The sequence below is a fragment of the Myodes glareolus genome, chromosome 3 (genome assembly GCF_982192425.1).
Source record: "Myodes glareolus chromosome 3, mMyoGla1.1, whole genome shotgun sequence".
NCBI classification, from domain to species: domain Eukaryota; kingdom Metazoa; phylum Chordata; class Mammalia; order Rodentia; family Cricetidae; genus Myodes; species Myodes glareolus.
This window is the reverse complement of record NC_142028.1, coordinates 13,463,420-13,491,119: the sequence shown is the minus strand read 5'-3', so window position 1 is coordinate 13,491,119 and position 27,700 is coordinate 13,463,420.

Below are 27,700 nucleotides of genomic sequence, written 5' to 3'. Positions count from 1 at the left end.
CCATCTTCTGAGTCTTACAACCTTCCAGGCATTTCCTTGATATTTACTGAACTTTGTTGATACAGATGTTGACTTTTGAACCAAAACTGAACACAGTAATCAAAGCTATCAGCTAATAATAAAGTTCATCAAGTGTACAAGTTTGTTTCAGTTCTGTAAAATATATCCAAATGCTTTTTCAGGAAACAGTGGTATTAATATTCATGATGGTGAAGCTGAATTAGAACAGGTTTAGCTATTTCCTGAAATAATACTAAAGGAATCATTAAGAAGCTTAATGCCAAATGCTAAGGCATCTGAGGGTAATAACATAAAGTTAAATCTCCTGGATCATAGAACGGTTAGCATTCTCTGCTGGCTTTTATTGTCATTATGGTGGCATTACTAATAATAGAATCATGAAGAGCCATGGTGGCAAATACCTTTAATTCCAGCACTCTGGAGGCAGAGGCAGGCAGGTCACTTTGAGTTTGACATCACCTTGGTCTAAAAGGCAAGTTCCAGGAGAGCCAGGTCAGTTACACAGAGAAACCCTTTCTCAAAAAGCAAACAAGTAAACAAGAGTGAGAACACTTGACATCCAAGTCAGGAAGACATAATGCACACAATTCTTTCACCCTGAGTGCTTGCTCTGTTTGCACCAACCTTCCCTGCCTAGTACAATTTTTCTGGATTCAGTTACTGTAATGGAATTGATTTTACTTGGATATCAAGTACTAGCAGTCTTCTATTCCCTTAAATCAATGTTTTATTTCAACTTTTCAAGGCAGCATTCAGAGATTTGAGGATAAAGGCAGTTGAGAAAAACAATGGAATTGCTCAATGTCTGACAATCTGGGGACTTTATTGAATTATCTATATCTTACAACATTTTATTGTACTCAATCATTCTATTAATATCTTACCATCTAGAAAGATATGTATGTGCATACATTCCACAAATAATACACATATAAGTATGCAGATATTTCAATCTAAACTTTTCTAATTAAGACCATGAGAAAATGAAGAATTTCTGACTTAAGTATCTGATAGAATTATTTTCCCTAATTAAAGCTGCTAAGTGGAATGTTTGACTGCATTTGCAGGGTAACTGTTAATGAAATGAAAAACAATCTGAAGAAACTGGTGGAAGCTGTAGCTACACATCTTCGGGGGCAGAGCAGACCCAGCTAGGTACTTTGCACATATTTGAATTAATTTGTTTCATTTGATGTTAAATGATTGCCATCCAACTGCAAATATCTAACAGAGAAGCTGTGTGTGAGATTGTAACATGAAAAGGCTGGGCCTGCTTGTTTGTGCTTCTGTCCTGCCTGGCCCTCCAGCTGTTTAGTCCCAGAGAAGATCACACACAGGACGCCGTAAGTTATAAAGCTGATTGGCCCATTAGGTCAGACTTCTTACTGGCTAACTCTCACATCTTGATTAACCCATTTTTCTGATCTATGTTAGTCATGTGGCTCAGTACCTTTTTCAGTGGCAGCTCACATCCTGCCTCTTCAGTGATCTGGGCAGGAGTGGGAACAATCAATTTCCTCCTCCCCAGAATTCTCCTACTCTCTTTGCATCATTTCCACTTCCTGTCTGGTTTTCCTGCCTATACCTCCTTCCTGACCAATCAGCGTTTATTTAAAACATGATTGACAGAGTACAGACAATTCTTCCTCACCATGAGATCAAGGTTTTGCATTAGTATTAACGTGTACTTGTGAGTAGGTATGATTGTATATCCGCATGGCATGCCATAACCCATGCAGACATATGAAAATGAGCTCAGTTTCTCTCATGCAGCTGGAGATCAAACATAGATTTATAGCATCATACTAACACATGAACTTATTTCAAATGATGAAAATAATAGCGTAAGAACCACAGATCTGTAAGAACACTGAAGTCAAGATCAATAAATTCTCTGAGTCAAAAACATGAATAAATAACCACTAGTCAGAGAGCATTCATTAATAACACATATGAAACTAACACAAACTTCTCAACAGTATGCACATTCTGAGGTGAGAAGGTAGTGGATATTGTATTTGAAGCTCCAATTTTTAACCTTACCTGGTTTAAAGCTATGGAAAGAAGAGAACTAGCGATAGATGTGAATGGCGGATGGATGTTTCCCATGTTTTTGTCCGAATGTTTGAAATTTCCATGCATGCTGAGAATTTTGTTTACATGGTGATGCAGCTGAAGTGAATTTCAGAACTGGGCACTTTGATACCTACGCAAATGTCAGCAAATCCTATTTAGATGGGTCTTTAGTCTAGTAAGGATTTATTGATTAAGGCCACTTCACACCTCTTCTATGTATTAAATGTTATGTACATGGCAGAGTATATTGAGTAGCCAGACCCTTACATGATTGCAAGGTCAGAATTTTTATTCTAAGTTAAATGGTTGTGAAAAGACTATTGTGAAATCACTATGCGAATTTCCTTAAAATTAAGATAATCCCAATATTATTATTCAAAACCCAATCCATTATTTTATGGTGGCTTATATAGAAATATAAAAAAACAAGGGTTAAAAAAAAATCTAGCTAAAAATGTTATGGAAGAGGGGCAAACTGAAAGTGATTTAAAAGTTCGGTCCATGAAAGGTTTAAGAGGAAATCTCAAAGAAATTTTAATTTGCATTCCTTGAATGTTAAAGATATTGAGCATTTCGTTAAACATTTCTCAGACATTTTAGACTACTCTTTTGAGAATTCTCAGTTCAGTCCTGTATGTGTATTTTTTATTAAACTGGGTTATTTGCTTTCTTGGTATCAATATTCTTGAATCCTTTACAAAGTTTGTATATTAGCCACTTTTGGATGTGTAGGTGGTAAAAAGATTTTATCCATTATGCAAACTTTAGTTTTGTCTAAAAGATGGCATGTTTTGTCATACAGAAGCATTTCAATTTCATGAGGTCCAATTTTTAATCAATTATTAATAATTACTTGGTTCCTGTGCTTATAGACAGTAGTGACTGTCCTACCTGGTTCCACAGCCATTCAGTCCCAAATAACACATAGAGGTTTATATTAATTATAAACTCTATGGCCTATTGTTCAGACTTATTACTAACTACCTCTTTCAACTTAAATTAACCCATAATTCTTATCTATCTTTAGCCACGTGGCTTGGTATCTTTTCTCAGTGAAACATTCTCATCTTGCTTCCTCTGTTTCTGTATGATGATTTTGTCTTTACCTTTCCTCTCCCCAGAATTCTCCTAGTCTGGCTGCCTCATCTATACTCCCTGTTTGGCTACTGGCCAATGAGTGTTTTACTAAACCAGTACATGTGACAAATCTTTAGAGTAGATAAAGATTTCCCCTTTTTTTCTTTTCAAAACAAGACCCTGAAGGCCTGGCTAGTTGAATCAGTAGAGCATGAGACTCTTAATCTCAGGGTTGTGTGTTCAAGCCCCATTTTGGGTTCCATTTACTAACAGTGCTCTTTTCAGAAAGTCTTTTTTGTTACTGAGTTAAAAGCTATTTCCCACTTTCTGTTCTTTCAAGTTCAGTGTAGATAGTTTTATGTAGAGTCTTTGGTACATTAGGATTTTAATATTATGCAGGGTGATTGGAATGGATCTATTTTCATCCTTCTACATGAAGTCATCCAATTTGATCACTTCAATTAGTTGAAGATGGTGTCTCATTTGTAGTATGTATTTCTGGCTTCTTTATAAGAAATCAGCTGACCATTGGTTTATGGATATGCTTATGGTTGGGCCTTTGATTCCATTCTATTCATCAACCTTTCTGGTTTTATGTCAACATCCTGCTGTTTTCATTCCTATAGCACTGTAGTACAACTTGAATCAGGTATAGTGAGGGCTTCTATGTTTTTTAAGGATTATTTTTGCTATCTTGTATTTTTTTGTTTGTTTGCTTGTGTGTGTGTGTGTGTGTGTGTGTGTGTGTGTGTGTGTGTGTGTGCTCAGATTTCCAAATGAATCTGATAATTTCCCTTGTAAGATCTTTGAAGAATTGTGTTGGAATTTTGATGAAGATTTCAGTGAATCTGTTAATTGTTGTTTTGAGTAAGCTAGTCATTTTTACTATAATATCTAACTAATCCACAAGCATGGGAAATATTTCCATTTTCTTATATGTTCTTCAATTTCTTTCTTCAATACCTTAAATTTTTATCATACAAATCTTCTACTTGCTTTGAGAATTTCCCCAATATATTATATATTATTTGTGGATATTGTGAAAGGCATTATTTCCCTGGTTTCTTATCAGTTCCTTCATCATTTGTATATAGGAGAGCTACTGATTTCTTTTTTTACTAAATTTTGTACCAAGTTACTGTGGTGAAAATGTTTGTTGGCTATGGGTGTTCACCAGTGAAATTTTTTTCTGTCATTTTTGTGTACAATCATATCATCTACAAATAAACATACTTTGACTTCTTCTTCCAGTATATATATTCTTGAATTATGTCAGTTGTCTTATTGCTGTAAAGAAGACATCAAGTACTATAGTGTATAGGTCTGGAAAGAGTGGCAAATCTTGATTTGTTCCTGATTTCTGTGTAGTTTCTTTCAGTTTCTCTCCACTTAATTTGATGCCTATGGTCTTACTATAAACTGCCTTAATCATGTTGAAGTATAAAACTTTTTCTTCTAGAACACTCTATTTGACATTCTGTATGATTGTTATATCTTGATAGGCATCTGTTTCTGTTTATTAGGGAAATATTATTTTACAAATTTGTTGAAAACTATCTTCTGTGACCTCTATTTCTTCTGCTGTCTTTGAACTCACTGATATCTCCCTGCTTCTGCCTCCCAAGTGCTGGGATTAAAGACATGCACCACCATTGCCTGGTTCTTCTTTTAATACTTTTATTTCTGTTATCCTTAGATAGTTTTCCTATTGTTACAGACTATTTGAATATTTTATGTCAGGAGATTTTTTTAGATTTACCATTTTCTTTGATAAAGGTATCATTTATTCTATCATGTATTTAATATTTGAGGCTCTTCTTTCATCTCTTGTATTTGGCAGTGAGACTTACCTCTGCATTCCTATTTATGTTCTTAATTTCTCTTACTTACTGAATTTCCATAGTTTGCTTTGTTTTTAAAAACTGGCTTTGTTTCCACGTTCAGGTCTTGAATCATTTTATCATTTTTCTTCCACTGTTCATGTTTCCATATATTTATTTAGGAAATTTATTCTGTTCCATTTTAAGGATCTCTATCATTGGTATAATGAGATCTTAAAATCTTTTGATTGTGTTTAGGTATGTTACAATACACAGAGCCTCAGTGATAGTGTTGCTGGGCTTTAGTGAAGATATACTGTCCTGGATGTTATTGATTATGCTTTTATTCTGTGGTGTAGGATTTCCTTCTATTTGTGTGTTGCTTTCATGGGTTTATGAATAAAGAAATTGCCTAGGCCTAATTGATAGGGTGGAACTTAGGTAGGCAGAGAAAACAGAACTGAATGCAGGGAAGAAGGAAAAAAGAGTGAGAGACACCATGGATCTTCTGCCTGAGATGGATGCTGGTCTTGCTGAGAAGCCACAGTCATATGGTGTTACACAGATTAATAGAAATGTGTTAAATTAAGATGTAAGAATTAGCCAATAAGAAATTAGAACTAATGGGCCAAGCAGTATTTTAATGAATACTGTTTTTGTGTGGTTATTTCTGGTATAAGTTATCTGGGTGGCTCAGGCAAACAACTGAACCTCTTCTTGTAACAATTCTGGTGTCTAGGTTTTAGAAGATTGTGTTTCTATGTTGCTGATACCAGGTCTTGCCTGGTATTTCTTTTGTTATTTGGTCTCTGTTGCCTTCTATTTTTCTTAAGAGAGAGTGGGGACTATCTGTTGTCTACTGGAAAGATCTTTTGGAATCCAAGAATGAAGATGGATGCTAAAAATAAATAACTCAGAATTGAGTATGATAAAAGGTTGTTTATTTAGGGGTAGGATTACAGATCACAATCTTTTGCATGAATGGAGAACAGGAACCAGATCATGTCATTGGAAGAGAGGCCAGATGTGTGCTTTACATTGTCATTTATATTATAAAAGACCACACCCAAGTGGAAAGGTGCTTTAAGGCTCCCTGCTTTAAGAATTCCTACAGCATCTCCCCTTTTTGTTTAAATAAGAAAGTTCTAAGCCTAATACAAAGTTATATACAAAAAGAACAAATATCAGACATAAAAATTAGAATCACAACAGGTATAAACAATATCAAGCAAGAAACATGTAATAAATGTTTCAATAATTATTCTATCCTAAGAAGTTTAAGTTTTGTATTATCAATAACTTGGCCAAGTCATGAGAGGAAAGTAACTACAACTATCCAGTCTTCAGCCCCATTGAAGACCTGAGAAGAAAAATAATATTACTTGAGTAATTAGGAAGTGCAATCAAGGAACTTCCAAAATGTGCAACAAATGGCAAAGATAACTAGCTACTTGGGCAATTACCCAAAGTCTCATTTGCAACATTTGAGCAAACAACTTTGGCTAAGGACTAGAGTAACTGACAGACCATTTTCAGAGGCAGGAGAGATTTTAAAAACCATCTTTACCCTGTTTTGGCAAGATGTGACAGTCATTTTTCTTGTATCCTGCTTGTCCTGTCCAGACATCATGAATTTTGTCAGTGGATTTAGAGAACAGAGTCATTGTCCAACTCCAAAGCCAGCTTTGATTTTTAAGTGAATCCTGACTATTATTCTAATTAATATTTATAGATTATTACCCTCGGATGGCCTGTCCTCATAAGTAATAATTCTCTTTGCTTGATGATTCTATCTGGATAATTATCTTTTTCTCTTTAGGCATCTAAATGTCCAGGGTTTCATGACTTTCCAAAGATGAGGATTTTCCTGCAAAGACAAGAGCAGAATGTTGCCCCATACCTTATGAGGTTTCCTTACCACCTCATTAGTTGTCACCTCTGTAGATGTATCAACATTGATCTTTCTCAAGAGATTTCTGCTTTTCAAGCCAAATCTTTATTAATTTTCATGGTATTCATAACTTTTCTTCTCTTGTTGAAACAAGAGCAAAACCCCTTTCCCAACATAGTACATCTCCTGGCTTCCATTGTGAGGTCAACACATCTTTAAAATACACTGACTGATTTAACTCAGAAGACTTTTTTATTATCCAGTGTCTCTCTGCTGCTGTTGTGCCTTTCTTATTAGCATTAAGAAAATTCATTATATAATCTAATTCATTATAAAAGCATTATATAATCTATTTCTGGGTGTAGTTTTCATGTTTTCTGTTTGTTTAATATGTCCTTTATTGTTCAATTTGATCTTTATATAACTGCCTGACCTGTAAGATTGTTTGGTATACCTGTAATAGGTTTTATATTATAATAAGCAAATTTGTTTCATTTCTTAGAGACATATGATGGAAAATTATCTGTCTTTATTTGTGAAGATATACCCAGATGACCATAAATTCTAATAAATGTGTGATTACTGAATCAGCCTTTTCTGAGATCAAAAAGTCTCCTATTGAAAATCTAAATGGATTCTGAGTGTCAATGGTGTGGTGTACATATTTTAATTTCCAAATTCTGCAATGTGGAACACATCAATCTGCCTGATTTCATTCCTTTGAGTACCTCTTGGGTTGCTTCCTACAGGTAGAGTTGTTTGGTTATAGAAAGAGCAAGTAGGACATCTCTTTATAATCTCCTTACCTTGTTGTCATGTATTAAAAAACTCTTTGTTTAAACCTTTGTTATAGACAGATGTTTCATATGAAATTATGTGGCCTTCAACACACTTTCAATCAATAATTGATCAATTTCTGCATTACCTTGTGCTAGAGGACCTGACAGACTTGTATGGGATTGGATTTCTGTTATGTATATGGGACAAAGCCTATTCCTGATTACATCTTGCACCTGAAGGAATAATGAAGTCAATTCTGTACCATCTGATATAAATCCAGTAGTTTCAATATGAAAGACAACTCTTTCTGCATATTGTGAATTAGTAACTATATTAAGAGATTGTAGTGTGGGGCTGTGGGCAGGCCTGCTTTTCGCCTCACCCGGCTCCCTCATGGCTAGCTTAGTCCCAGAAATAACAACACACAAATTGTATTCATTTAAGCACTGCCTGGCCCATTATCTCTAGAGAGTTAGTTACTGACTAACTCTCATATCTTGATATTAACCCATTTCTAATAATTTGTGTAGCACCACAAGGTGGTGGCTTACCGGAAAAGATTCAGCATGTCTGACCTGGTGGCTGCCTCCATAGCTTCTGCCTCATAGCCCTCTTCCCAGCATTCTGTTCTGTTTTCTCCGCCTACGTAATTTTCTGTCCTATCAAGGGGCCAAGAGGCAGTCTCTTTATTGATCAATGAAAATAACACAATAGACAGATAACCCTCCTCCATCAAGAGATTCTTAAAATCCCTTAGTATCATGAGAATAGCATATAATTCTGCCTTTTAGACAGCATTATAAGGGCTTTGTTCCACTTTACTTAAATCTTCTTATTTGTAACCTGCTTTTCCTGATTTATTTGCATCAGTATAGAATGTATGGGCTCCAGTCATGTGGTGTATCCTGTATGATGTGAGGAAAGAGTCAAGTAGTTTTCTTTATATGGTTAATTCTATCACTTTTGGGAAAATTGCTATTAATCTCTCCTAAAAAAATAGCACTTGCTCTTTGCCAAGGTTCTTGTCTTCCCACACTTTTTTAAAATTCCATCAGTAGTAAAAGACACTATAATCTCTGCTGGTCTATATCTGCTAGTTGACAAAGTCTCAATTTTCCTAATATAATTAATTCATAGTCTTTTGCAATGTAAGTTTTTTATTTTTTATTGGTTTATGTGGTAAAAGCATCCATTCTAACATAATATCTTTCCTGTAGGGGAAATTATGAAAGGCAATATGACTAGAATGAAATTAAGATTTGGATTCACCCTATCCACATGTGCCTCCTGTAATTTTTCTTCAATGACCATCAATTTGTTTTCTACTTCAGCTGTTAATTCTCTAGGACTATTTAAGTCATTGTAATCATCTAAGGTATAATTTAAATGAACTATTAGATCAGGTGTTAGCCCAACAGCTGGCCATAGACTGGAAATGTCTCCTAACAATCTATGAAAGACATTCAGAGATCACAATCAGTCTTTCCTAATTTGTGCCTTTTGTGTTCTAATTTTCTGAAAACCAATTTTATAACCTAAGTAATTGAATGAATATCCTCTCTTTTTTTCCGGAAGTAATTTATAATCCTCATTTTGGCAAAACTTCTTCAAATAATCTTTTTAAATTATCTATGTTTGAACCAGATAGCAAAATCTCATCTATATAATGGTAAATTATAGATTTAAGAACTTTTTAACATATGATTTCCAATGGCTGACTAACAAAGTATTGGCATAGGGTGGGGCTATTGAGCATTTCTTGTGGAAAGATAGTCCACTGCTATCTCCTAATAGGTGGAGAATTATTATAAGTATTCACTGTGAAGGCAAATTTTTTCTCTGTCCTTTTTTTCCAAAGGTATAGTGAAGAAACAATTTATTAAATCAATAACTGTAAGATGTCATCTTTTTGGTAATAGAGAAGGCAGAGAAATTCCAGATTGTAGAGGGCCCTTAGGTTGAATTGCCTAGTTGACAGCTCTCAGATCTGTCACCATTCTCCATTTACAAGATTTCTTTTTAATAACAAACACCAGAGAATTCCAAAGGCTAGTTGATTCTTCAATATGGTGAGCATCTAGTTACTCCTGTACCAGCTGTTCTAAAGCCTGCAGTTTGTCTTCTGTTAATAGCCACTGTTTAACCCATATTGGTTTCTCAGTTAGCCATTTTAAAGGTAGGGCTTTTGGTACCTCTAAAGGTTTGCTAGTTACTTTGTGTTATTGTACAGCCTGCAGCTGGTGACCTTTGTGTATAGTATCTAATAATACCTTTCCCATAATTATGAGTTTCTGAGACTGCAGGAATGTTAATCTGGGTATAATCTGCAGCAGCTCATGACCCTATAATCCACTGCAATATTAGCCACATACAGTCTTAGTCTTCCTCTTTGTCCTTCTAGTCCAATGCATTTAACCCATCTTGTGATTTGTTTCACTTGATATAGGGTTCAAATTCCTAGAAATTGAACATCTGCCTCTTGAAGAGGCCAATTTGAATGCTAAGATTCTGGATTAATGATACTTACATTTTCACCTTTGTCTATCAAACCCACAATTGCAATGCCATTTATATACACTCTTAGCTTTGCTCTTTGATCATTTACAGAAGTCTGCCAGAATATACTTTTCCTATTTCCTATTGGAATTTTTGATTTATCCTCCATGCCTTTTCCAATGTCCAGAAAAGTATGGTCTATTACCAAAAGTTCTGGATTATTTTAATTTTCCTGGTGATGCATGTCATCCATTGCTACGGACGAGCTCAGGGGAGCCACTCAGACCGTAAGGGAATCAGGGCGAAGGCACAGGAGAAATCAGGATATGGCGAGGAAAGTGACACACAGACACTCTCAATGTTTTTGAGACATGCTGTTGGGATTTACTTACTTCAGTGCGGGATTATATATTTCTTTTTTACAATCAAAGAACTTGGCAAAAGCATACATCATCAAATCATAAAACAGAAAAGAACAGCATAAAACAGTTTACAAAAAGTATCTTTGAAGATACTTTGACTTGGGCACAAGGACTTCTGCTCTCTCACACTTTACAAAACAAACTCTCTCCTCTTGTCTTCAAAGAGATCACTGCCCTTGAGTTAGACCATCTTTATCAGCTTGCAGGTGGCTGGTTGGTTTGAGCTAAGTGACCTTGTGTGCCTGGGTGAGAAAGAAAAAGGCTACTATCTCCCTGGGAAAGCTTTCTGCTAGGAAAATTCTAATACATAGTCTTGAATTTCTCTGAAGTTTATTTTATATTACTAACTTCAACTCTCCTTCCTTCTCAATTCTCAGGCTCAGATATTGTCAGCTTAGGCTAGGTCTTTTTCTTCCCCTAAGAAAGGTTTCATAAGCCTTCTATTTACAACTGTACATATTTCTCAGGCAAATGCCTAAAGCTTCTAAGGTTTTTCCTAGTAAAATTACCTCCTTTTGTTCCACATCATCAAGGAATTGTCCTAATGATGATTCTGGCAATTCCCAGAACTGGCTACTGTTTTAAGGCTTTAATTAATAGTGGAGCAGAATTCAAAAATGTCCTTAGCAGTCTTGTTTGCATCCACAACTGCCTGGAATAGTCTGATCTGTTAGCAATAGGCAAGAATCACAAAGAACACACAGACAAGGGGAAAAGACAGACATATGGCTCCAAGGACAGCCAGGTCGAGTCAGTACTAATGGTGACTCAGGTAGCATTACACCACAACTGATTGCCAAGGGACTGCCTGGAACACACAGCTCTGAGAAGCACAAATCCCAATCCTTCCAGCAATATGTGCCCTCCAGTCAGCATTTCTGCTACACTGGCGAGACAGCCATGAGTGTAGCAATCCACAGTGACTGGGAATGACTGGACCACTTTTGACTTGGGGGTCTGCAAGTAGCCCCACAAGGAGTTTCCCAATAGTATCAGGTGGCCTTGTCTGTCTTGTTGATATGCACTCATTGGTCCAATTGTGGCCTTTGCCACACCTTTTATATATACTTGTTATGAGGTCTGTTTTAGGTATAATAATTTTTCTTGCCCAGCAGGTGTCTTGGTTACAGAGTCGCAACTAACAATGGCACATCTGGTGGCACCAGGGACAGTCCAGCACTGCTTTGGTTTCCTGCCTTGGTGCTGGTTAAATAATGAGAAATATGCTTCGCTTGACAAATTAAAAGCAATTAAGTCAATTCTGTACACAGAGTAAGAAGCCCAGAACTCACTAGCAGGGATTACAAACCAGAAGCTGTGCAAGTTGCCATGTGGCAAGGAACATGGCAGTTGGGAGGGATTATGTGTGCAAGTTTGGGAAGTTTCCAAGTCTCTGCATGTACTTAGCTCTGTTGTGGTGGGGGTTTTACAAAAAAACAAACCACTTAGTAGGTAAAAGCAAGCAGGCAGGGGTGGGACTCCATCTAGTAGGTATAGAGTTTGGATCCATGTGAGTGCCAAATGAAGATGGATCCTAAAAAGAAATCCCATACTAGTTTAGAATTGAGTATAATAAAGGGTTATTTATTTAAGGTAGACTCACAGATCACAGTCCTCTACTACAACGGGAAACAGCAACAGAATCCCATAGCCAGAAGTGAGGCCAGACATATGCTTTACATTGGCATTTACAGTATAAAAGGTCATGCCCAAGTGAGTGAGTAGCTTAAAGGCTACTGGCTGTAGGAATTCCTACAGCACTAGAAGGGTTGGCCGCAGGAGTTTCTAAGTAAAATATGTTTCCAGGTATTGGGTATTGGCATATAAGAATAGGGATGTGCTTGGAGGAGAGAGGCTGAGGGAGTCTATATCAGGTAAGAAAGTCAGCTGTTCCACCTGGTATCTGTTTAGTCCCCTTGAAATTGGGACACAGAATGAGGAGAAGGCACAGCAGAAGATCTGCTAAAGAGTTGGAGATGAGAGTAGGAGATTGGACTTGGAAGAATGCAGAAAAAAGTGAAGATCTGCCATTATCCTACCTGTTTCAATGGCCTCTGTGTCCTGTGGGTAACCAGGGCAAGCCTGCTTGATTTGAGGGCAGAGATAAAGCAATGAATGGGAGGAGTGAGATTAATGGGTGGAGGTACGTATGATCCACTGGAGATAGAGACAAGAGAGGAAGGGAAGCTACAGTTCTGTTGTATAGCCCAGGGTGGAAATGGTAGATTGGATGTGGAGGAACTATAGGGGAGATGAAGATTCACAGTAAGCTTACCCATTTCCTGGCCAGAATGACCTGTGGGTTCCTAGGTAATGCCTGTTGGTATAGGTGGCTGTGATAATGCAATGAGTGGGGAAATAAAAGTTAGGAGGAGATCCGTGTAATTCACTGGAGATGGGTGAATGAGTGGGGGAAGGGAGGATATAGAAGATCCTTACCTGCAGAGTTAGGAATGAGACTGGAGGACTGGATTTTGGAAAAGAAGAGAGATGGTTAAGATCTTCAGTCAGCCTCTTTGCTCCACTTCTCAGAGTGATCTGTGGGTTTCTAAGGAGTTAGCATTTAAGATACAGCAATGACTTAGGTGGAGGGAAGCTGAGAGGGGGAAGATGTGTGAGAACCACTGAGAATGGAGGCAGAGCGAGGGAGAGGTCACAGCAGGCTGTCGGTTCCTGATCTTGTGATTTCAAACTTTTGTTGGTTCTTTGTACAATCCAACTAAGATGTCATGCATATCCTAGGCTCAAACTAGAAATTGCTCCCTAGATTTTGAATGGTACTTTCTAATTGGTGGCTATTTCAGACTTTGCTTGTCAGATTATGCCAGTACCCACTTGTGTTTCTTCCTTATGACAGTGAAAGCATTTTCTTTTCTTCCAGGACTTGATTCACTGGAAAACCTGTGATTGAAAATCAGTGCGGAGTTTTTCTCTCTCCAATGGCATCACACCAGGTGCATTTGTCTGTTGAGATACAGTGTGTGCTTGCTAATGTAATGCTTGTGTCTGAACTTTCTGATGGTTTGTATATTTCTTGGGTACAGTGTGAGTCCTTCACACTTTACTGTCCACTTCATATGTAAGGGGTACTCACAAAGTGTGGAGGGAATGAACATGAATCAGAAAGGTCCCATTTAAACCTAAAATCAAAAAAAAAATCTGCCTTTGTTGCTATGTTTTGCATTCAGAGTGCAAACACAAAAGCAAATACAAGTCCCTCTTTCACTTTGTTAAAATTAACATTTTTCTAAAATTCTTGACCACAATGTTCCATATTTTGTGCAATATTTATTTCAATTATGGAATTGTCTGGGTACATTATTATTATTATGACTGGAAAGGTTATCAAATGTTTACTGTACATATAAGTAAAATTTGAATTCACATTGTACTCTACCTTGTAATATTATCAAACTAACAAAAAGAAAACATAGGTTAAAAAATTACAATTGCTCATTTATTTCAGTGTTGACCTGAATAGTGACAATTATATCTCTTAAAGTCTGAAGCATGTGGCAATGATTTTAAAAAGGTAAAGATTAAAAATGTTTAAAAATTGATAATTTGTTACATCCCTACCCACATATCCTTTGATTTATTTGCTCATGGTCCTTGTCTCGCAATTTACTTCACACATGCAGTTCTAGCAACATTCAGAATTGCAAAATTTTGGCAAATAGAACTTTCAGTTTCTAATGGTCTCTAAAGTATTCTTCTGTGGGTTAGAAACAGCTGGAAAAATACAAGTTTTTAAGTTTTCTTATTCAAAAGGCAATATGTGTCTGATTTTCTAAAATAAAAGTTCTCAAACTTCTTACAATAATGACCTTTTTTGAGGAATTTGAAATATGTATTATTCCTGTACGAAAGTATGATGCATGCTTGTGAGATGAGCATTCCTATGTAAATGCAACCATTTTAAGGTCAAAAGCTACACTCTATTAATGAAAGCAAATGAAAAAAATGATCAGGTGTTTAATATACACCAGACTGAGAAACCATACCTCTCTCAAAATCCTGTATAATAATGTATTAGAAGGTAGCTAAAACTACTTCAATACATATATGAATCAGTATGTGTAGACATACAACCTATAAACTTATACATTCTTTTAGGCATATTTGTGAACAAGAAACATTAGTTTTATACTGTCACACATATTATTGTTTTAAATGTTTGTGTCTTCATTCAAAGTAATAGAACAGGTAAAATTACTGTAAAATATTATGAGCATTTCATATTGAGGAGCATATATGTAGGTACATATGTAGTTTAACACAATTATGAGTCTGGGGTTTGTACAGGTTTGCAGATTTTTGCAGCATAAATAATATATTACATATGAAAGTCACTCTGCCAGGTGTCAACCTTTCACAACGACAAAGAGTATTTAATTTTTGAAACATCTTTTCTATGTTTATTAACATGAAGAAACTTAGTGCAAGCAGTATTTAGTATCCTTTCTTTCCCCTCTAATCTCTTTGGTTCACAGGGTGATGTGGTTCAAACTAGCTAAATGCCAGTATATTATAATTACTTTGGCAAAACCCACCTTAGTGGGATAAAAAAAGAATAAAAGACACTTAAATAGAGGGGAAATTGAACGTGCGCAGAACACACTCAAGAACAGCATTTGCCCATAAAGCTGCCAAATGGCACTGTTAACTACAGCAATTTATTCCGTATTTTAATGTAATCTTGACCCCTGTCACATGTTAATACACCATGAAGAATAGTGGGTAAAAAACATGCTTATTAATGAATTGTAGAGTAATGTGACACTGTTTTTGCCACTTTCTTTTGAAATATCTTAATACTGGAATTAGTGAAGCCTAGACCATTTCCCTGTGTAATTATGTCTGTCCATTTCTTGCTAGTTAATGCTGTGATTAGGAGACATTTAATTGTTAATTATGTTAGAAGTAGTCTGCTGATTTTTTGAGTCAAGGGATATGGGAATAACTTTAGACATAAACTCTTAACACAAATTTCAATTTGTTAGAAAATCTAAAATGACACAGGGGACTTAAGATGGTCATTGGTAAGGTGACACTTTCTACTGCTTGCTTGCCTGTGTTAAAATTCTTAAACTTAAATGAGAAAACATAATTTGTTTCACCTTTTGAGGGGATAGTTAATTATCAATATGTATTTTGTTGACCAGTATTTCTGGATCTTCTCATTCTAAATCCACATTGTGGTGGTGGCTAACGTCTGCACTGTGACAAGATTTCTGTTCACCCAGGAGTCAATTTCTCCAGTATGATTGTGAATGAGCTTATGGACTGGGATAAATGGAATGGGAATGAAAACCCTGAATATGGGCCATTCTATGAGATGGGTTTCTAGACTCAATGAAAAGGAGAAACAAGGCCAGTACTAGCATTCATCTCTCTGCTTGTCATCTCTCTGATGTCAAACACAGATGACCAGCTGCCTTAGGCTCTTGCCTCCATGTTTTTCATCATGATGAACTATACGCTCAACTCACAAACTGAAATAAGTACTTTTTAAAAGTTGCTTTATAGGTGTTACTATAGCAAAGCAGGTCAGTAATAATACACCTCAAAACACATGTTCGCATGAAAATACTCATGATAACATGTGTTGATAATGTCTCTCTTTTCAGTTTTCCATACCCATAGCTGCACAATAAAATCTTATACCAAGAGAAATATAAAGACTTTAGGCTGTAGTTAAAATCCACCTCTTGAGGAATATTTGATAGGAAGAAGCTTTGTGTTGTGGGGAGGACTGCTTGTTTGTTTCCCAGCCACTCAGTAGCTCAGACCCAAAATAATCACACAGAAATTTCTCATTGGCTAGCTCATACATATTAATTTAACCCATTTCTATTATTATGAGTATTGCCATATGTCTGTGACTTACCAGGTAAGGTTCTGCCACCTGTCTGCAGTAGGGCTACATGGCTTCATTCTGACTCTGCCTTCTTTCTTCCAGCATTCAGTTTAATTTTCCTGACCTATCTCTGTTCCCCTATAGTTCTGCAATAGGCCCAAAGCAGTTTCTTTATTAATCAATAATATTTACAGCATTCAGAGCAAAATCTCACATCACCTCCTCTTTTCTGTTTAAACAAAAAGAAGGTTTTAACTTTAACATAGTAAAATTACATATAACAAAATAGAAATCAAGGAAGAATTATACTTACAATATTTATATCTACTTTATCTTTTATCATAACTAAGAAAAACTATAACTATAAAGTTTTCAACTACATCAAAAATTCCAGAAGGATAAAATATTATGTAAGTAAATAGGAAGTACATTGTAAGAAACTTCCAAAATTTAGAAATGACAGAGATTTCTTGCTGCTTGGACCCAAAGTTCTTCTGTACTATTGGGGCATCCATCTTCAGCCTACAGGCCCACAATATCTGGCATACTTTTCAATGAAGCAGAATATTTCATTGACAGTTCTGCCTATATTGGCAGTTTGCCAGTCACTCTCGTCTGTGTCCTATACAATGTCTGGCAGACTCTTTTATGAGGCATGAACCCTGAAGGATGATCTCACCTTTATACAAGTTTAGCAGTCCTTTCTCTGTGGGTCCTGCATGTCCAATCTATCAAGCAGTCCAGGCAAGAGCAGTGTGCTGCCCAAATGGTTAACAAACTCCATAAGAAGCCTCTTCGATGCCCATCTCCATCATAAAGTAGATTGGTGTTACCAGGAGCAGATGTGTCTCACTGTCATAAAAGTCCTAAATTTTTAAAAATTTAAAAGCGATATTCTGTAATTTTTGAATGGTTTGAAGATTATATAATTGAAATATATACCTATCCATCTAGAATATCTAACCAACATGACTACAAGTATGACTATTACAGATGATTATCTATTAACCTATATTTCTTAATTATACATTACATTTTGAAATGAGCTGGACAAACATAATACCTCAATCAAGAGCAGAAATACATATAACAAAATTGATCTTAAATTTATATCAATAACCAAAGATCCATACCCATGTAAATTTCTTAGCATATCCCCATTTAAATGTAAAGAAACATTTACAAACAATATTTGGGAATATCGGTGTAATTCTTTCCAAAATGTTTCCTGCTTTTTGTTAGGTGAAGTAATTTTTTCGAGGGGTGTTCAAAGTAACCTTTCAGGGGCTTTTGGTCCACCAAACCATATTAGTCTGGAAACAATCTACAGGTTCTCATCCACTGTGGGACCAAGAAAAAACTTCTTTTCCAAAGCAACATATACATAGACTCAAACTTTGAAGTCAAGAAAACTTTAAAACATATATGTTAGTTTAGCTTAGTAGTCCCGAGAATCCATTTTCTCTCTGCAGTCAAAAAATTCAAAGAACACACAATAGTATACAAAATCCAGACTCTGTGTATCCTCCATCATTACATGACTTATTTATTTTAAATCTATTACTGTTTAATATTTACTTTATTATCTGTACTCCTTTAATATATGACTGTCTGTACTGTGTCTCTTTAAAGACTGATTTTTTAATCATTTACCTCTTTTTATAACTCTCTATACTCCTTTTCTTCTCTCTCCCAAGCCTACGTACATTTTATCCAACCCTGTGACATGTTCAGAGTTCTTTCCTATCTGATTTTATGTTCATTGCACATTGTTAACTATTTTCTGACCAGAAACACTTCTTAAAATGCTAAGCACTTCTTAAGAATCTAAGCTGCAGCATTGCTAGAGCAAATATGGCACTTCCTGCTTGCACTGTCCTGTCTACCATGGCAGCTCTCCTCTGTTTGCTGCCTCTGAGAGCCATGTACATTGCCCCAATTTTATGAACACAGCAGGTCTATGTTGTCATTAAGCAAGTTGTAGCCCTCTTTTCACAAGCCCCATTTAAATGCTCACCCTCCTGAAAGAGCCAGAGATCATGCTGGCAGCACGTCCCAGAAAGCTGGCATTTCAAAATGGCGGGGCTTTTTTCGGCTACCACTGAACCAGAAAAATCTTTCTTCAAGGAACCCTGCCTCTGCTTGCTCCTAGCAAACAGAGCCCACCCAAGAACATGCTACTACCAAACCATGCTTAACTCTGTTCTTTTGTGTCTAGAATTTCTTTTTAATCTTTGTCAGGTTTTACATGGATTTAGTATACCATGTTGGGTGCCAATTTGTTGAGGGGAAGGCTGTTTGTTTGTTTCCCAGTTGCCTGGCAGGTCAGACCTGAAATAATCACACAGAATCTATATTATTTTAAACAGCGCTTGACTCATTAGCTCTAGTTTCTTACTGGATAACTCTTACATATTAATTTTAACCCATTTGTATTAATCTGTGTATCACCATGTGGCTGTGGCTTGCCGAGTAAAGTTCCCAGTGTCTATCTCCAGCAGGGCTACATGGCTTCTCTCTGAGTCTGCCTCCTTTCTCCCAGTTTTCGGTTTAGTTTTCCCCACCTAGATCTGTTCCACTATTGTTCTGCTAAAGCCTCAAAGCAGTTTTTTTTTTATTAACCAATGATATTCACAGCATACAGAAGGGAATCCCACATAAGCTTTGTTTTTTCTCAGCCTGTTTTTGACCATATTTTCTAGTTATTAATATGTAAATTAATTAATTTAGTATGAAAATGGCAGAATAATCAGAATTAATCTTTGGAAAAGAATAGCGACTTAATACTACTAAATTTTCATTCACTGCTATGATAAACTGTTGATGGAGGTTGCTTGTTGGTTCCCAGCTCTACACCATTAAATAATCACACAAAACCATATTATTTAAATTACCTCTTGACCTATTAGCTCTAGTTTCTTATTGGCTAATGCTTACTTCTTAATTTAACCGATTTCTAGTGATCTGTGTATCAGCATGTGGCTGTGGCTTACTGGCTTAAGTGTGGTATCTGTCTCCAGTGGGGCTACAAGGCCCCTCCTTCCTTCTCACAGCATTCAGTTTAGTTTTCCCTACCTACCTCTATTCCTTGCACAGGCCCAAGACAGTTCTTTATTAACCAATGGTATTCACAGGATACAGAGGGGAATTCCACATCAACAAACATTTTGGAGAAAACCATGTGATAACTTCTGATTTAAATCTATCTGTCATCATTGGGTGAAGTAATGAACAATACTGAAAACAAAGCAAGGTAAGATTTTAAGCAATCATAAGACTACACAAATGCTATTTACCTAAGGAATTCCACATCTATGGAAATTTATAGCACATTACAGCACTGTAATATTACCACTGTAAAAAATACTATTATATTTTAGAATTCCCTTTCCTAGATCAGAGACAGAATATCTTTATATGTAAAGCAGCAGTAACACTAATAAAATAACTTCACTTTACTTATTTTCTTGTTAACCTGTGTTTCTCCAACACTTCCCAAGAAATGAGTTTACACTAGACAGACACTATTGTCTTATCTTGGTGTATAAAAAAGATCTCTCAGATTGCTACTATCTCTTGATGCTGCACACAAGACTATAAACAAGAGTCATAGACTGTGTTCTATTGCTGTGAAAAAGAAGCACAATGACCACAGCAATGCTCATAAGGAAAACAAGTAGTTGAGGGCTGGCTTATAGTTACAGATATTTAGTTCATTGTTTTCATGGTAGGAAGCATGGCAGAATGCAAGCAGACATAGTTCTGTAAAAGTAGTTGAGAGTTCTACAGCAGGATCCACAAACAACAGAAAGAGAGAGCCAGTAGGTCAGACTTGGGGTTTCGAAGGTTGTAAAGTCTACCAGTGACACATTTCCTCTAACATGACCATACATCCCAATCCAAGGCCACACCTCCTAATCTCTTTCAAGTCTCTTCACTCCTGATGACCAAGTATTTAGATATATGAACCTATGAGGTCCATTCCTTTACAAACCACAACAATGAGTTTACCTGCTGCCTTTGATGTAGATATAAGATGCTGTAATGGAACAAACCAAATCTTAAGAGGATATCTCAGTATTCCAGTAGATTATAAACTCAAAATATTTACATTCAGTTTTCAACCATCCATTGCCTATATCACAGAAAAAGTATATTTCACAACGAGAGAGGGTTTCCTCTGTATTTTCAGTAGGAAACCTATGTGAAACTTATACTCTAATATCTGCTGGTTTAAAAAAAAGTTCAATAATGTCTACCAACAGTAAATTAACACTACTGTCTATGAACAAAATGTCTTAATCTCCTCTCAGAATATTTAACCCCTTGATTACTTTCTGAGTTTTGAAAAACGAGTGAACATCATTTAATACTTTCCTTAAGGAATCTAGCCAGGGAAAAAATGTGGGTTTCCATTCCTTTTCAGTCAGTCCCATCAGGGTCTCCTATCTGTAAGAGCAGCTTCTTGTCAATAAATTTAGATTTAACTTAAAGATACAATATTGTAATCTTAATCTTAATAAGTAAAAAGATCAAGTCTCTAATTAATTTGTGAGGATTAATTTTTTTTCTTTATTTAAAAATAAGGATAGCTAGGGTCTAGGGAGATGGTGTAGCAATTAAGAGCACATCCTGCTTTTGCAGAAGACCTAAGTTTTTATTCCAGCACCCACATCTGGCTGTAATTCCAGTGCAAAGGGGATCTGATGCCTCTGGCCACTGCAGACACCTGCATTCATGTACATGCATATACACATAACAATTGTAAATAATTATGAATAGCAATAAGTACATTCTTTTTAAAAGTAATCAAGTAAGTCAAGTTTAACTTTTTCTTCACTGACATCAATGATAGTGAACAATGAAGCATCACATTTGTTAAATTTGGAAAAAAAATAACCTTGTCACTCAAATTCCTACTTCCTGTTCTCTTTAAAATTATACTTCTTAATTGGAGCCATGCTTTGTGTCACCTGCCTATAATCTCAGTGCATACTAAGATGAGAGGATAACAATTTTGAGGCCAGACTCATCTTATTGAATGACATTGTCTCAAAAATTCGTTACTGCCACTAAGCTTAAAACACGAATTCAATCCCAAGAACCAACCTGATGGAAGGAGAGAACTGTCTTCCACAAGTTGTTTTCTTATCAACTCTTAGGCATCTTGTCATATACATGCAGACTTGAGAGAGTACATGCAGCATGTACACACACAAACATAACAAACAAATAAATGAATAGTATTTAAAATTTAATAAAAAATATTACCAGCATTTAAATTTTTGAAATGTTTAACTGACATATATGAAGAGTATGTTATCTATATAATGAGTAAATACTAATATGTTTATATGTACATACAGAGATGTAGAAGGAAGGCAGGGAAAGAGACAGAGAAATCTACATTATTGCTTCATAAGTTCTAATGCAATGTGAAAACACAGTTGTTGAAGACGGTAGCTGCGTATTGTAAACCTAAATATTCACAAGCTTGTTATTAAAAGAATTTAAACTGCCTTGAACCAATCATTGCAACTTAATTTCCCTCATCTCTTAGAACCTTTCTCAGCTTCTCTCTTCCCAAAAAGCATTGTTTACCATTCTTATCAGTGTGATTTCTTATTCTATGCAGGTGCTAGTCACTTGGGCCTTAATTAGTCTCAATTTAATCCTTTCTACATTGACAATCTAAAGGAGTTTTGTTACAGACAGTAATCATATATATATATATATATATGTATACACACAAAATCATGTATGTATGGACATATATATTACATTTTAATAAAGTTTTTCACTTAGGTCTGCTAATATTGAAGGGCATTTTTTTTAGATCTGGAAGTAATTGAAAGGAGTATACATACATGCATAAATGTGAGTGTGTGTGTGTGTGTGAGAGAGAGAGAGAGAGAGAGAGAGAGAGAGAGAGAGAGAGGGAGGGAGAGAGAAAGAGAGAGAGAGAGAGTTCATTAATTGATATTTTCCTCAATAAGCAATGAAGATGACCTTTTAGTGTTGCTGGCAACTAACATGGCATCTATGGATGCACCCTGACTAATATTTACAAGTATTGGGGTGTGTGTTCCTGGCTACAAGAAGGACAACAAAGATGAAAATCATTGCACATGAATTTTAATATAATCTTGTACTAAATAAGTACTCTACTATGATAATGGATTTATTATTTGCATGAATATGATTTGTCATATGAATGAATAAACATTTGTATTTAGTAAAATATACTAAAAGAAAGGTGACGTGTAGGATCAGACAACACTTTGGCGAATTACAAATCTGTTTGAGATTGAGAGGCACATGGGGAGGAATGGGAGTAGGAGGGAGAAGGGAGGAGAGAGGAAAGCATAAAGAAAGACAGAAGGAAAAGAGTAGGAGGAAAGGGGGAGAAGGGGAGAGTGAGAGAAACACACAGAGAGAAGCAGAGAGTCCAAGAAAGTGACTCTCCAAGGCACAGGTAGGTTATAAGCTCTGCTCTGGTGCAGTTCTTGATCAAGCCAACTGAAGGAGGGTCTCCTCTTCATGTCAGTGTTAATGCTAAGGTGTTTATAAAACGTTCCCTGGCCCCTTTGCTAATATATGCAGAAAATATCAATGTTCCTATTTAACTAAGCTCAAAAGTCATCTCTAATCTTTTTTATTACAACTAAAATGTCTGAAGATTAGCTTACAATTAAAAATCAAACATCTTTTTATACTGAATATGTTTTTTTATTTTTGACAAAAAAGTTATATGATAATAATGAGCAAGTGTTAAAAGTTGTGGAAAATTTGAATTTTCATGCTCTGTTTCCATTCTAATTTAATTAATAATGTGTCCTTACTCTTCTTGTACTTCTTAATAGTATATGTATCAATGTCATGATTCTGTACTTCTACACATCTGATGTAATGTATCCTATTCATCATTTCTGAGTGAAAAAAATACAAAATTTCTACGTCCATGTTCTTTTTATGTTGCTCACTCTAGGTATCTTGAAGGATGACTGCCTTTTCCCAGTATCATTTTATGTAACTTCCATTATTAGAACTCATTTATTCCCTCTCCTCTCACGTCAGCAAATAGGACAGTCCATATTAGCATTCTCATATAACTTAATGATCAATTCCAGAATAAAGACTATATTGTCCTTATTATTGAGACACTTTGTATGTACCAGGCTGTTTTTTAATAAGTTATAATAAGAGAAGAATTTGCAGCTTACAGAGATGTTATAACTCAGTAGATAAATTCTTAACTTTTTAATTGGTTGTATGTTTAAATATCTGTATGATAAATAATACAAAAGTGTACATATATAAATAGTATAAATGCATTATGAACACACATTCACATGTAATTAAAAGACACAGTAGAGTAATAAAATGACCTTGTGAAATCACTACACATCCACAAGAAGGAGTTATTTTCAAGTGTCCTAGCATCTTGTTAATACTCCTAAGAAAAAAAATGTATTTTACTTTACATTTTGATGATGAATAAGTTATTATATAGATTGTTAGAAGCATATGTGTTAGGGCTTCAGAAAAGAAAAATTCCATGCATTTTACTTACAATCATTGCACTGAGTTAATTTTGATTTTGATTTCATGTGTAAATGCAACATGAAAGAAAAACAGAGACAACAGGACTAATAGAGAAAAATAAAATGCAAAGGTGAAAAAATTCTGATTACAATATAGAGGCTGAACTACATGAGAAAAGAAGAAAAAAGGCATGCTAGCCAAGTAGAGTCTAAAATTGAAGGTTGTTAAAATGTTTATTTTTTGTTTTGTTTTGTTTTTTTAAAGAAAGTGGGTAGCATGTCAACAATAGATTCAATCTGACCTTCTAAAGATTTTGGCAAAAGAAGTGAATGAAAAATGATATTTTGGTTTCAGGATGAAGGAGGGAGCAATAATAGGGCAGTTTGAGGCAGGAGACTGTTAACATCACCAGGAATAGGTGGCATAATGAAGAAAACAAGGAGCAAGTGAAGACAGTATGTCACCATTTATGACATTGTTTGACGGAACTGTGCTATCAAGTGGAAACCTTTTACAGAGAAAGTGAATGGATTTGTGCTGATTTTATTAGTGGCTTCTTTGGCCTTCTCTGCCACATCAGTAAGTATTTTCTGGGTAGAGGAGCCAATATAACAGAATTTGAAATCATCCAAGTATGCTTTCTTAAATATTAATTTGGATAATGAATTGGATGGAATAACTCTCATAAGCTAATATTTGAGTGTTTGTGTGTTAGGGAATAGCAGTACTTGGGAGAGAATAGAGAGTGTTACCTTGTTGGAGGAAGTGTGTCTCTGAGGGCGAATTTTGAATTTTCAAAAGCTCAAGCCAGGCACAGCGTTTCTCTCTTCCTGTTAGCTGCAGTTCTCTCAGCCTCTTCTCCAGTGCCATGTCAGCCTGTACGCCTCCATTCTCCCTGCCATCATGACAATAGAACAAAACTTGTGATACGGGAGAATTGTCTGTATTCTGTCAATCATTTTAATAAAACGCTGATTGGCCAGGCAGGCAGTATAGGCGGGAAAGCCAGACAGGAAGTAGGAGTGGAGCAAAGAGACTGGGAGTATTCTGGAAGCAGAGCTCCCTCAGCACTCCTGCGCAGACCACTGAAGAGGCAGCATGTAACTTGCCCAGCTGAGAAAGGTACGGAGCCATTATGGCTAACATAGATGAGAATAATGGGTTAATATAAGTTATAAGAGTTAACAAGAAGCCTGACCTAATGGACCAATCAGTTTATAACTTATAGAGATCTCTGTGTGATTGATTTTCTCTGGGACTTGCCGGCTGTAGGGTACTGAGCGGGAACAGATACCCCAACAAGCCGGCCCATCATGTTACAAACTTGGAACAGTAAGCAAGATCCAATGAAATGCTTCCTTTCTTAATACTTGCTCTGGTCATTGTGTCTCTTCACAACAGTAGAACAATGATTATGACAGACATGTGTATGGGTTCAAATGATTCAGTGAGTAATAGACCTAGCATATCATAGCCATTTATATCAGTTCTGTGAAGCCTTATTTTTAAAAACGGGTAGAAATTTAAAATGTGGGTACTGAGAGCCTAGCATAGACTCCAGCCTTGTATCAAATAACCCTCAATAAGTGGTAGCCACACAGTCTGACCAACCAAGTAAACACTTCTCACTTCTGCAAACAAGGCATAATCGTCACCACTGTGTGTGTAATTGATTGTGTGTGTGTGTGTGTGTGTGTGTGTGTGTGTGTGTGTGTAGGTAGTGGAGTTTTTGCATGAAAATATGGCCTTTAGGTTGGGTCATATGATAGACACTTTCATTAACATTTTCAGGAGTCAGCAGATGTAGTTACTTTTCTTTTTTAGGTGGAAATATTTTGTTTATAGTTTTCTTAGCTCATTTCTCTAGCTAAACCTTTCAGCACTTTTTAAAAAGCAGGCAGTGGAGTTATGCATGGTCCTCACCTTGTAGGAAATCTTACAGGATAGCTTCAAGAATGCCCCCAACTGATATGACAGTAGTTGAAGAATTTTTAGACAATTATGTAATTGTGATAAATCCACTCTATACATACTATCTGAGACAGAATTGCAAATGATGTTGCTCTTTCTTAATGTCTATTTTTGCTGTTCTCACTGTTTATTCTTGTTAATAGAATGTTGTTGACAAATTCATATACAGTGAAAAGCCTTGCAAGTCATGTATAAATGCCACTTGGTCATCATATTTGGTTCTTTACTGTGTGGTTAATTTTGGTTTGTTAGAATTTTCCTCTTCCCTTAATATTCCCTTTATTTTTCCTCTTCCATTAATTTTTCCTTCCCTCCCCACCCTGCCCTTCCCTTCCATCCTCTCCTGTCATCTCCTCTCTTCTTCTTCTTCTTCTTCTTCTTCTTCTTCTTCTTCTTCTTCTTCTTCTTCTTCTTCTTCTTCTTCTTCTTCTTCTTCTTCTTCTTCTTCTTCTTCTTCTTCTTCTTCTACCACTCTCCTCTTCCCCCTCTCTTTCTCACCCTCTCTCTGGGTATTTGTAGTGTTTTGTCTCATTTTTAGATAGTACTGTCCAAAGAATAGGCTTGAAAATATTTTTCAATTCTTCTAGATTTGGGAAGACATTAAAAAACCTTGACTTTCTTCTTTGAGGTTTTGGTGGAAACAATATGAGAAGAAACTGGTTTTATGTTTTTATCTTTTAGATTTTTATCCTTGGATAACTTAATCAATTTTTGTCCAAAATTCTGATTAATTGACTTAGATTTTTCTATTACTATTATTTTAATGATTACTCATTATTTTATGTTATCTAGTTCTTTGTTTATGTTGAGGTAGAAAGATTTTATAGTTTTTTTTCTACATTTGAATCATCCAATATAATGACTCTGTTATTTATGATTTCACAGGTTCTTATGGTACTTAATATTAAAGCAACAAACCAAAGTATTTAATTCTGAATAAATGTATATATAGATATAGACATAAATATAGACATATAATGCTATGTATAGTATGTGTGTGTCTGTGTGTCTGTGTGTATGCTTATTGGACTACCAAGGCATTTTGTTGCTTCATTGTTCTCTCTTTAGAAAATAAGATAAATAAACCACAGCTCTAAGAGAAAAATTCTTATATTTCTGTGAAAATGCAGCTAAAGATGTAACCATGAGTAGGAATCTTTATAGTGCCATAAAAATTCAGTGTAACTATAAATTTATGCTGGTGAAAATGTCGACATTTATGGCACCTTCTACAAGGACATCTTTTAAAATAATGCTAAAAGTTGATGCAGCAACTTTTATTTTGTCAAAAAGTGAAATATTAAAGCAAACACATTTTCTCTAATATTTTGAAGCTTGTAGTGTGGATGATTAATTTCTTAAACACTCAAGTCACATCAAGGTTCAGTGGATATTTGGAATCAGTTCAGACAAGAATTAACAAGCATGAACCATGATCATGTTTTATTCAAATGTAAAAATTAATTGAAACATATAATTAATATTCATTTATATTACATGTAATAGAAACTTTAATGTCTTATATAATCATTAATGCTGCAAGCATAGAGAGATACTTATCTAGGAATTAAAGATAATCAGATTTTTTTGACTTACTTTATATCAATGTATTTTCATTAGTTTCATTTGTTCAGGTAAGTTTATTAACTATATTAATGAGATTCTTCCTAATATTTTCCAACTCTGTTAAATACTGGAAAAGGACTTTTTCCTTTTCACTTTGTTTCATTATTTTCACTAT